This window comes from Puntigrus tetrazona, chromosome 20, assembly GCF_018831695.1.
Source record: "Puntigrus tetrazona isolate hp1 chromosome 20, ASM1883169v1, whole genome shotgun sequence".
Lineage (NCBI taxonomy): Eukaryota > Metazoa > Chordata > Actinopteri > Cypriniformes > Cyprinidae > Puntigrus > Puntigrus tetrazona.
In genome coordinates this window covers 24,754,825-24,765,115 of record NC_056718.1, presented here as the reverse complement: position 1 = coordinate 24,765,115, position 10,291 = coordinate 24,754,825, and the positions used below count along the sequence as shown (strand labels likewise).

Sequence of the window (10,291 nt, the reverse complement as noted above, 5' to 3'; positions counted from 1 at the left end):
TTCTGGTTGCTGAATTAAAAATGATAAAATATTAGCTTAAACATGCTAAAAAAAAATATGTCAGTAGAAGCAAAGTATGTTTTATGTTATGTTTTTTCAATTTAACTAGTAGTTAAAAAAAATATTATGATTTAAATTGAACATGTTGAAATAGCAACATACATAAATGAAAAAAAGATGTCATATTACAAATATGCGCCTACTGTTTTATTTTTGGTTGCACGTATACAAAGGTAAAAAGTAAAAAGTAAGTTTTGAGATTGTTAATATTTAAATTTTTTACATTGCTAAATTGACGCAATATTATCTTAAACATGCTAGACATGTGAGCATATTTATTACTTACAAGTTGCCCATATAACATGTAATTTAAAAAAAGAGACACCAAATGATTTGATGTTTCTCCGTGATCACATCCTCTCTTTGGTCTTCAATTAATTTAGTGACTATAATATGATAATATTTTGTAATTATTATTTCAGTCCGTCTAATTAAAGTTAAATTGTATTTCATGAATCAACATCTCAACATCTTACTAAAAGCATGTTTATTAATAAATGAATAGGGAAAGAAATAATATTTCATTATTCTATCAAATATTATATATTATGAAATAAGTACTCTATTTACACTTATTTTTTCATTATATGTGGCCCCAAAAACTAGATTTAGTTTATAGATACGTAGCATATAATAAGAAAAAACACATTTATTTGCCATTGACCATTTTACACACATTTTGATGAAAGAAAAATGGTATAGCAAATAATTCTGATATAACATAGTTAAAAATCCTCTTTATACAAAGCTTGTTAAAAAAAAAATCTTGACAAATAAAAATGTATTGGTGATTTTAAAAATAGTTTTTTCTAAAGGGAAATTGAGTCCTAATGTCCTCATAGGATAACCTACGAATTAAATAAAATGGGTTTTTTTTGCACATTATTTTTAATGCTTTTCTAAGCATTAAAATTTACAAATAAATTTGTCCTAAAACTTTTTTTTCAAGTCTCAAGAGATTGCCTACAGATTAATTATTAATTGTTCATATAGCAGGTATAAAAATGAATAAAATATATAAAAAATGATTATAATAATTATTTGATATTTTCATTAAAAACGCTGAAATATAAACTTAAACATGCTAAAAAAAATTAAATAAAATAAATGAGAAAAATGTGCTTACCGATTACTTACTGGTTGTTCAAATAAAACATAGTTCAATAAGTTAAATCAGGAATATTTCCACCTCTAAACAAAAGTATATTTCTATACTGCATTCTGATGTTTGGCCAAATTACACAAACTAAAGAAGCGAATAAGTGTTTTTCATGCATGCACACCAAGTCCTCGCTTTCAATATGCATGCAAGAGCCGTAAGTCTAGCAGAAATGATGAGGGTCACTTTTCCAGAAACAAAAGTATCAGGTTTCAGGTCCAGCATGGAAATAACGGTGTGTGTGGTGGCCAAAGCCTCCATGATGTTAACACCACTCACCAGAAAAGCAGAAGAGGAGGGGAAAAACCTTCTTACCTTAATGGCAATCACAGCTCAGTCCTGAAAAGAGAGACAGAGAGATTTAGAGAGTGAGGAAAACTGCAAACATACAGCGAAGGTTTCCTCTCTTACCTGAGCAGCAGACCATTTAACTACTCGGGGTCAAGGTTTTTTAACTTTCCAGCAGCAGAAAACTCACGTCGATCGTCTGTAATATGGCTAGGTAAACTGTATTCAGACCATATTTCAAGAAATGAAGGCATGGTTTATTTACATAACGAAGCACATTTTATATGCAGTAGCAAATCAAAGTGCTTCCGTGAAAGGGATTTTAAAAGGAATCGTAAAATGTGCATAATAAAAAATAACAATAATATATAAATCAAGCAAAAAAAGAAAAAAACAACAAAAGAAAACAAAGTATCATTTTAATAATATTTATTAATATAATTGTTGACAATTAAGCACAGGTTCTCCCACAAATTGCCGTAATGCAAAAGCAGTAATAATCGTAATACTCATAATAATAAGGAAATTAATTGTATAAAGTTTATAAAACATATGTATAAAAACATTATAAAGATATGTATTGACAATCAAATTACGATTGCTGTAATGCAAAATGAAATATATTTAAAAATACACTAAAAACAACAAGAATATTACTAATATTAATTATTTAGAGGAAAGAGCAAAATAAAGAAATAATATTTGCAAGAGTTAATTGGATAATGTCACGTTCTCCGGACTTTTGTTATTGTTTTTGTCGTGTGCCATGTGCTCTGTGTGCCCTGCCTTTAGTTCGTGTTAATTGTATTATTGTCTGCAGCCGTGTGTAGTTAATTTAGTCATTTATCCGTAAAGTATTTAAGTCCTGTGTTTTCAGTTTCGTTTGTCCGATCTCGTCCGTATGTGCGTGTGATATTGTCCTGTCTATCTGCCTGCCTGCATGTATGTATATTGTTTATTTCATCCCTGAAGTGGATTAAAGCAGTTTATTTTCATTTATACTCGTCGTTTGCTCTCCTGCCTATCACACCCTGTGACAGATAAACAAAATAGTCATTATTATTATTATATTACATATTATTATTATTATTATTATTAATAAATATTTATTAAGATATTTATTTACAATTAAGCACACTTGCTTCCAATCCAATTGGTATAATGAAAAAAAAAGAAAAAAAGCAGACAACAAATCCAAGAAAATCAAAAGAAGAAAGATTTTGCAAAAGCTGCAATAAAATTAAGATATTATTATGATATTTACTTACAACCAAGCACACTTTGTTCTCAAATTCGGATTGCTGTAAGGCAAAATAAAAAAAAAAGATATATAAAATAATAAAAAGCATTAATAAGAATTATTATTATTTGCCATAATTAACTGCATAAAGAATACAAAGTATAATATCAGGAAAGTTTTTTATTAAGATATTCATTGACAAACTCTTTCCCCAAAAACATAAAAAATAAAATAAAATAACATGTTCTTTACACATGTGTCTATGTTCTTGTTTAGTTTTTTTCTTTTTCTTTTTGGGTGAAATGCGACCCAAAAATGTTTTCATTATCCCTTGATCAGTCTTGTGTGATTAGTAACAGTGGACTCGTCAAAGATCAGAGATATGAAGAGTGTGTGTGTGTGTGAGAACTTCTCAAGGGTGCCCACTCTTCGCTAATGGAACTGTGGTAGTGAGTTATTCACAGTCTTAATGAGCTGTAATAAAACGCGCGGGTGAGCAGAGGCGAGGGTGTCTGGTTTCAGCAGCCTGTGCCAGACGCCCATCATCCTCCACAGCTATCGGGAAATTCCCCACAACGCACACGCAACGCCGTTCTTTGATTGCTTAATTCATTAACAGGGTAAACTGAATTGCACCGTCGCATTCGGGGCGAGCAATTAACGCCGCGACCGCATCCCGATCACCGGGTCCTCTTTCAAATGCACAACAAACCATTAACGAGGACGGCGTGAAGCCAGAAGCGTATTTTTGCAAGTACACAAACACTGAAAACGAGTCCTTGGCCGATGCACTGAAAATGACGGCGGTCAGAAATACTCAAGGGCTCGGCGTTAAACCAGATATGTTATTATTCAGGTAGCTCGTGAAGCAAAAGACTTTCCCTCAAACGTCCACCCTGTGTTTGTGATTAATAGCTCATGACAATTTAATGGAGAAACATATAGCCTGGCACCCTGCAGTTACTTTCATAAGTAAATAAGCCCCATTAACACCATATGCTAGCGATGCCACACAAGGAGACCGGCTCGACTTAAACTCAATCACACTCACATAAGTCAAAGCGGGGAAACATCCTCAAGGTAGCAATTTCAGAGTCACATGAACGCCATAATTCACTATAGCTTTAAAAGAAAAACCCACGGTCAGTTAAACTCCTGCCAGCTGCTCAAAGGCGTTTTGTACTGGAAAAGAAACTACGGGGAACACAGAAATAACTGTTCGCTTAATTACAGCGTTAAGTCTGTCATTTCTCGTCATAGTAGAGCAATCACAGTGAATCACGGGGTCTTTAACCTCGTAACACACTGAGAGCATTAATTAAAGGCAGCAAAGTGTGAAATGTCAACAAATTAGTTCTACAAAGTCTGTAATTAGAACATATGAGGATATAGAATAAAAGGGGACTTGTTTTTATCAGAAAATTGCGCATGTATACACATATATAAACATCAATATTATTTTTTATACAATTATTGATATTTTAATTGATATTTATGTCGCATTTAAACACTATAAATGAATAATATACAGTATTGTATATAACTTCACATATATATAGATATACATTTACACACACACCCATAAATGCATATAATTACTTATTAATTCAATTTTATTATTATATTGCATTTCAGAAAAAAAAATATTATTATTATTATTGTTAGTTATTATTACATACATTTTATTTCATAATTTATATTTTAATTTTATATAAACGTGTGTTTATATAATTCTATACTACTATACAATTACAAATATACAGATTATATATATATATATATATATATATATATATATATATATATATATATTAAATATACACTTTATATTCTATACTTTAGTTTTTATTTTTTATACTTTGCACAATTCTTCTTTTATATTTTTTTATATTTTATATATATATATATATATATATATATATATATATATATATATATATATATATTGTTTTTCTATTCTGACGCTGGACAGTGTATGTGACAAATAAAATTTGAATTTGAAAATATTATTAAAATATATATTTTACTTATATAATCATATACACACACACACACACATACACACAGTGACGATCCATGTAGAATATATCCGTGTTTGTGCATCATTGTCTGTAATCTGTAATGTAATGTGGAAAACTTTTAGGAATCTTATCCAAGATGTGGGCTAATTAATATTAGTCATATCTGTCATAAAAGATCTGCGAATGAAATTGACCACAGACACCATTAAAGGCAATAATCTGCAATATGCGCTAACTGTCACGTACCAGGACTGTTTTTTGACACAAAGGATTTCTCGACACACACATATATACATACATACGTATTTGTTTCAGATATAGATAGATAGAGTACAGTGAAAAAAGTGAAAAATGAAGAAGGTAACCTGACATTACAATTCCACTAACTATACTACATACTAAAAATATGCATTATGTATAAAAAAATATGTATGATCTCAAATCCTGCATCATCCGTTGCCATGCAAGTTTTGGGTGATCTTAGCATATATGCACACACACACAAAAAACGTGCAACTAATTAATTCTATTGATCAAATTCTACAGCTGCAGAAATAATCGCTGCATGATAATCCTGCTTTAACACCCGAGTTCCTCTCGGATCTGATTTGTCAAATCTGATATGTTAATGGTAAAAAGTCATTTTTTTCTTCAGTGCAGACTCCCTGTGCAGCCAGCAATGAATCAAACTCCAGCTGCCGTGGAAAAAGTGGAAACTGAATCATCACTTTTAAAGAGTTAAAAGGAAAAAAAAAACATTCAAGTAAAACTCATTGCTCAGATTTGATATGCAGCAGTAAATTGGACAAAATTATTCATTTGAGGTGAGGGCCTGCTAAATCTATCAGTCTGTTATTCTAAGAGGCACTAAATAATGAAATAAATGTTCACAGCCTCCAGAAAGCAGTAAGGCCCTATACCTGATGTTTTAAGAAGTTTTTCCTATTTTTTATCGCATGCTCACAGCGAGAGATTTAACAGGGGCTTGCACATTGCTGCAAGTTACAAGAAGAGAATGCCAGATCATATATCAGCACTTCTAGTTTACATTAAGAGTATTAACATCAACACATATTGTTTTACCTTCGGTCTGTCTAGTGTGCCTTGAGTCAAATGACCATGTCATCAAAAGAGCTACTGACAAAACAAAAATGAGAATAAAAAAAAATTCAAGGCCAAGAATTAATACAAAAATGAAGAGTGGATTGTGTGTGAGCTATTTGGGCTTCTGTAATACATGTTTTCGCCACCAGAGGGCATCATGAACTCATACATTAAAAAAACATTAATTAAAAGGGGTGTGTATGTATAATATATATCACACAAATAAATCATAACAATAATAATATATTAAATATGTGTGTGTATATAACTTTAATTATAATATAAATGCACTAACAAAAATATGTAAATATTATTAGTATAGTAATAATAATAATACCAATATATTTGACTAATTAATATTCTAAATCTATAAAAAAATGTTTTTCTATAAATGTTAAAGAAGCCACAAAAGGTTATTATATTATATATATATATATATATATATATATATATATATATATATATGTGTAATACAACAATAATATATATATATATATATATATATATATATATATATATATATATGTGTATATAATGTATATATATATGTGTATATATTGTATATATATATATATATATTTATATTTATGTATTATATTTTATATAAATGTGTATATATATGTGTATATAATAATATATATATATATATATATATATATATATATATATATATATATATATATATATATATATGTGTGTGTGTGTATATAAAAAATTTTTATAAAAAAATATTTTTTGCATATAATCATATTATTACTTTTTACAGTTTTATTATATGAATTTGGGCCACTAAACGGCTTCTAAAAGCAATGATCGCATTACAGAAGGTGTGTAATGCCATCAATCATTTGTTCATATGAATAACCTTAATTACGAGCAATAATCTGTCCAAGCAGCTTCAAATCCTCCCAATATTTAAACCACAACCATGCAAACCCTCTATACTGAATTATTTTTTCTGTCCTCGAGCATCACAGCCGGTTTACGACCTACACAACATCTTGACACGCGATGAGTCTGCGCTCTACAATAACACTCGTTTTTCTGCCAGCCCGAGAATGTGACGGCGAGTCAAGCCAATCCAGACACGCGAGTCTCCAGTAAACTCAGCGACACGGAGACCGTTTCTCCCAGAGATGTTTACTGGAGTCATTGAGCGCCTATTCTATAATAGGCAATGGGGATTGTGTGTTTTATTTAGAGAAGGCGTAAATAATTATTGTTTTACGGCACAGGTTGAGCCGGTCTGTCAGGATGTCACAGAGCTGCGCGGATAAACCCTGGAAGTGAACGACAGACTGATGCAGCCCATGTGCGATCCGAACAGGTGGCCTGCTGGTTAATGACCCGAGCTGCTAACTGATAGGTTGTAGGTTCAAACCCCATGAGGACAGGACCTGTAATGAATTAGACCAATACCAAACCACCAAGACCAGGTGGTCTGGAAAGAAATGTATCCAAATCGTTTATAACGCCTTTAAAGTTTTCATCTGTAAAAATATAATTAAACATGGCGAACTTTATTTGGTATTTTTGTTCCGCTTACTGTGGCTTTCAAATATAAAGACCTCTTTATTTTCATCATAAAATGTGAAAATGCGTATTTCTTCTATGTATCCATAAATATGAGGTACTTGAATATCACCCAAGCTATACTCACGTTTTCAAAAACATATTAGGATATATTTTAATTAAATAATGCATTAAGCTATTACAAGTAAGTGTTTTTTTATTCTGTTTTAAATGGTTTAGTTATTTTTATTGGGTTACAAATAGGTGACAAGGGAGAAAAACGGTGTAAAAAAAATAAAGTAATGATAAAACATGCGTAAAATAAATAAATACATTTAAGTAGATTCAGATAATAACATGCTTTAAATAAATAAATAGCCATTTGATTTAAAAGTACAGTGCTGAGTTGGAAACAAATGCAATAACAGAAGCATTTTTTTTTCCTAATTATATAGTATTTTGACATATTTGTAAAAATAAAAGAAAACGCCTCCAATCTAGAGAAAACCTCGCAGAATACGAAGCTCTCTTGAATCTTTGTAGGACTTTTAATATTTGTAGAATATGAGATACATGGGTTGTGTTGGGGTTATGAACACATAAAGCCTAGCACGTTAGCTTTTTCACTTTAGCTTAGGTTTCTTTAAGAAGGCTAATTTGTAAAACTCTGTATTAAAACAACAGAAGAAGACTTTCCCGCTCGCAAACAACTTTCTGTTATAACACAAGATGGCAGTAAAGTCCTACAAAGATTCGAGAGTCAATTTTCTGCAATTTTCTCTAGATAGGAGACGTTTTCTTTTATTCACTAACATTTTAAACTCCATATATCCCCGCATTCACCTTTAAACGACAAAAACGTTTGCTCCACATCAGACAGGCGGGTTTGTTTTGACTTCGGAGCTGTTTTAGACTCAGATATTTCCCTGTATTACTTTATTTGAACTTATAAGCGTTTATGAGCTCCAACATTTAGTTTATTGTCAGCATCTTGTCGTTTTTACTTTAACGGTTTTTTGAGGGAAGAGGCGAGGGCGCTCCTCACACGCTAAGCTAACTTAACATCGTGGCCCAAGCGCTCTAATTAGCACAAAAACGATGTAAAAAAAAAGAATTAAATAAAGTCTATACTGTCGATTCATATCATTTGTGGTGAGATTAAAAAAAGCGTCTTACCTCAGGAGCCCGCCGTCCGTCTGTCAGAGCGCGCGCGGGTCCTTTCAGCGGGAAAAAAATAACGTCTCCCGCGCCTATTCAAAATGGCGAATAATATTGTTTGACCTGTTAGCCATAATATAGGCCTTAAAATGTATTTTGAACGCCACGGAGCAGAGATTTAAGGTTTGGTCTCTTGGCAGATCGCCGTAGAGGTGAAAAAAGTTATAAGAATTATATTACAGACAGGTTGTGGAAGCTTATGAAAACATAAAACGCAAAAATTGTAATATTTATATTTTGCACGCATCTGATATTTCACGAAACAGGTTTCACTCTAAAAGTGCAAGAAAGTGAAAAACTAAAATCTAAAGAAGTTTGAGGTTGACATCTCAAAAAATCAATTAAATTTAGTTTGGGCGTAGTACCAAGCTTTTCCACTTGCCATTTTCATACATGGTTTGAGTGATTGAAACATCTTTTTCCGTACTTTTCTCAATATTTATGATGTTGACATCACATTCTGAAGTATTAAGGGTGGCATGGCCGTATTTCACTTCAATTCAACCTCCAAAAAACATGCAACAAGAACCCTGGGCGTACCGTATAGTTCACACTGCATCAAAATTGAGAACCTATAGTTTTTCCCTTATAGTCGAAACTTTTAGATATTTTTTTCCTCAAAAAAAAAACTGAATGAATTGTATCTTTAGAATATCTGACATGAACATAAATGTTTTTTTTCATTTTTCATTTTCATTATCATTACTTCAAAGTAAAGGTCAAAACTTGCTCTCTGACACTGATTAGTAATCTTCTTTCGAAAATTAATAAATTAAGGCTGCCCTGTAAAACATTAGTCACCAAATATGAAAACTAGAGTCTTTAAGTTTCAAACAATATATATAGTTTAGACTGACTTTAGGTTTGGACTGAGACATATGCAACGGCAAGTGGGTCCACCAGTGGGCCAGTAACAGGTTTAACTAGTTAGTAAAAGACTGATTTGCCATTAAACAAAGTCTATTTGTTAAAGTTAAAGGATAACGTTTCACCAACGCCTGGTTGTAACGATACTTTCACTACCCCATTAAACACCTACGTTTAAATACGGCTTTCGGTATAAGATACGGCTTAAGATAAATAATAAAAACGGTATTTTGCAACAATATTTCTATTAAATTCCCATTGAAAATGAGCGACGTGTGTGAAGGTGCACTCAACCAGACTCACACTCAACTAAATTCACCCTTATTGTAGTATTTTTATACACGTCACTGAATTATTAGTACTTTTACGTTAATGCACTTGCGGTGGACGGCTGGTGAACGTTAACCCCTTAAAGCCTGACGTTAAACAATACACAGAATTTCTATTTTATATTATGTTTTAAAGGAACTGTTTGTTGCACCTCCGGGCACAGTATAATAAAAATACATTATTATTCCGAGGCCCAAAACTGAGCAATGATATGCAGTTTGGTGCAGAATATCGGCTAATAAAATGCCTTTTTGTAGATGCGCGATAGCCAAGTTTTGATCTCGTTGCGGCCTAACCTTCTCTGTGCGTGTTTACACAGTCAGGCGTCTGAAATCAGGGCTAGTAACGTACTGTTGTCATTTAGAGATAACTCACTGCCCCCAAAACAGCGCGGCCATTATAAATAGCTCCTTTATTGTGACTGTTTCATATTTCAGGCTAAAATTAGACGCGGGACATGTGGCTGGAACTAAACAGGGAAGCATCTTAACA

General features: G+C 31.9%; 1 long non-coding RNA gene across 6 annotated transcripts in view; it reads right to left on the bottom strand.

The window, feature by feature from the left end:
• Positions 1 to 8,849, bottom strand: part of LOC122324292 — a 40,056-nt gene extending 31,207 nt beyond the window's left edge. For 5 of the 6 annotated variants that reach the window (XR_006247137.1, XR_006247134.1, XR_006247138.1 and 2 more), the window contains exons 1-2: positions 1,631 to 1,814; positions 1,535 to 1,558 (exon numbers count right to left, since the gene is read on the bottom strand). This is a non-coding gene — a long non-coding RNA (uncharacterized LOC122324292). Of the gene's footprint in view, positions 1 to 1,534; positions 1,559 to 1,630; positions 1,815 to 8,560 lie in introns of those variants that run through there. The other variant, XR_006247135.1, reaches the window with a different exon arrangement.
• Between the last annotated feature and the right edge of the window lie 1,442 nt (positions 8,850 to 10,291).